The sequence below is a fragment of the Choloepus didactylus genome, chromosome 19 (assembly GCF_015220235.1).
Source record: "Choloepus didactylus isolate mChoDid1 chromosome 19, mChoDid1.pri, whole genome shotgun sequence".
Classification (NCBI taxonomy): Eukaryota; Metazoa; Chordata; class Mammalia; order Pilosa; family Megalonychidae; genus Choloepus; species Choloepus didactylus.
In genome coordinates this window covers 58,429,583-58,432,262 of record NC_051325.1, presented here as the reverse complement: position 1 = coordinate 58,432,262, position 2,680 = coordinate 58,429,583, and the positions used below count along the sequence as shown (strand labels likewise).

At 44.4% G+C, this 2,680-nt stretch overlaps 1 pseudogene; it reads left to right on the top strand.

The window, feature by feature from the left end:
- The first annotated feature begins 227 nt into the window (after positions 1–227).
- On the top strand, positions 228–1,583 carry LOC119515317 (annotated as a pseudogene).
- Positions 1,584–2,680: the final 1,097 nt, after the last annotated feature.

Here is a 2,680-nt window from a genome sequence, read left to right as displayed (position 1 = left end):
GGGAATAGCTGTCTCTTTACTACAGTTTGAGAATCACTGTTTTAAAGAATCCAAGGCTTGGCCTCTGTAATTAGTTAAATGTTTTGAAAACTCTGCCATCTCTCAACTCTGCTTCTTTCTGCACATACCTGCCTCTTTCTCCCATCTCTGCAGACTTTGCATCCCAGCAGAAAACGGCTTTGGTCTGACCCCAGTATTGAATCTTAGCTCAGCCTTTTGCCGGCTAGATGACCTTGGGAAGTTCCTTAGTTTCTGTGAGCTTCACTTTTCTCTGCAATGAGGAGATAATACTAACACCTGATTCATGGGATTGTTTTGAGGAGTAAATGAGATGAGGTGTATCCACTCCTTAGCATGCCCTGCCACGGGAGATCAGTGATTATTAGCTGGTTGATTTGCGTGTATGTCTGCAGTAAATAGACCATTTTTGATGGCTTTCAAATGCCTATCTCTCTTAAGTCTGTGGTCATCTCCCCTCTGCTGCCATGTGCGGCTGAACCGGTTGTGCACTGCCCAACTCCAAGGGGCACTGTTTGCGTAGAGGAGGTGGAGATGATGCTCAGGCCAAGGGTTCTCATTCTCTGTTAAAATATTCATCACAATAGCCTTTAAATAAAAGGGAAAAGAAATGCAGTGGGATCAGGAACCAATAATTAAACTCTGTTTAGACTTCTTTTATCTTTATTAAAAAGATACAAGGAAATAATGAATATGGTCCCTCCCCGTTCCTTCCAGGGGTGGGGGGTGCTCGTTGGGGGGTTGAACTCTGGATGGTACACGGTGCTCACATGACCTGCTGGCAGCCGCCATGGGCCCCAGAGCTGGAGCTCACCTGCCGGCTCTCCCGGGTCGGGTCCAGGCGCTGTTTGCTGGCGTCGCAGGTGCAGAACCGGCCCCCTGGGCTGCCCAGGCGGTGGGCGAGCCAAGGGGGCCCCGGCCTGCGCAGACCCCGCAGAAGTGTGTGTCTGCTGTTCCCAGCACTCTGTGAGACTAGAAAAAGAGGAGGAACTTGCCCAGAATCCTTGCAGGTCAGGAAAAGGAAGGAAAATCTCAACATGGAAAAAACTCTAAAATAAAAATGAAAACAAAGGTAAGAATGAAAATGAAAAACAGGTCCAGTATGAGGGAAACCAGAAGTAGCTTGCACTCTGGAAGACAAGAAAAAGTTAGAAAATGAGGAAAAGACAAAAGTACAGGATAAAGGATAAGGAAAAACCAGAGAGAGGGAAAGCCAGAGAGAGAGGGAAAGCCAGAATGAGGGAAAGCCAGAGAGCAAAACAAAGGGCTGCAGGAAAGCGCTCAGCTGAGGATGATGTTTCACAAAAGCAAAAAGAAAAACCCACAAAGGGCTGCCAGAGTTCCTCCAAGAATATAAGGAGGCTGTACATAAAGAGATGATAAGAGAAGTTGATGAGACGTCTAGGGTGGAGGAAGAGGTGACTAAAACCAGACAGAAATTGGGAGGGGTGGCTTAAATGTATGCAAAGTGTTTACAGAACCCCTTCCACCCCAGGGGCCCAAGGGATCTGGGGGATGGCTGTAGGGACCCCACAGAAGGCTTCGAAAACAATCCTTCTGTGTAATGCTTTTAGGCTTTACTATTGTTTTGACTGATTAGAACATTGCCAACTCTTCTTTCTTATTCCTTGTATTTCCTGGCAGGCCATTGCCAGGTTTTGTGCTTTAGCTTTATGCCAAAATTTTGCTTTAGGAGTCCTTTCCCTTACCAGCAGCCTTTCGACCCAACTATAGTGTTGTGTGTTTTAGTAGAGGGTTTTCACCCATGTGCATTGCAAGGATGCTCATGGTTCTTTGGAAAATAAAGAGTGAGCTTGGCCCTGGCTTTGGGGGTTGGGGGTGACTTGTTGACCAAAAGTGGGAAAAGAAAGCCAACAAAATAAGGTTTCAGTGGCTAAGAGATTTCAAACAGAGTCAAGAGGCTGTTCTGGAGGTTACTCCTATGCAAGCTTCACCTAGATTTGTCAAATGCCTGCAATATGATAAACCCAAGTAAACAGTAGTCCTGAAAACACTAAAGAATGCCTGGATCTCTGAGGCTCTATAAAAGTTTCACTCACTAAATTTATACTTCAGATACTTAAATCCTTCAGAGAACTAAAAAAAAGAGCATCTTATAATATATAAAAAAAATGAAAGATGAATATGGAAGTAAATGTTTTAAACACTTTATCCAATTGAGGTGGTTTAATAGATTCCAGAATCTACTTTTAAGGCCTGTTGCAAATAGAATGCACTTACTGGAAGATGTGGATGGTCACGTTTTGGGGGAATGAATAAATGGTTCCTTGATCTACACTTCTTTCTCACTATTCTCCATTGGATTTCTAGGCTAATCTATTAGAGCTATTATGATGGTTAGGTCCATGTGACAACTTGGCAGGTGATAGTACCCAGGTGTCTGGTCAACCAAGCACTGGCCTAACCATTACTGCAAGGATACTTGTGGCTGGTTTATTAAATCATCAGTCAATTGACTGCACCTGTGACTGATCACATCCACGAAGGGTGTGTCTTCCACAATGAGAGAATGCAATCAGCTGGATTTAATCCAATCAGTTGAAGACTTTTAAGGGAGAAGAGAGAGAACTTTCTTCTTCAGCCAGCCAGCCTCTCCTGGGAAATTCATTGAAGATCCTCATTGGAACGTCAGCTCACAGAC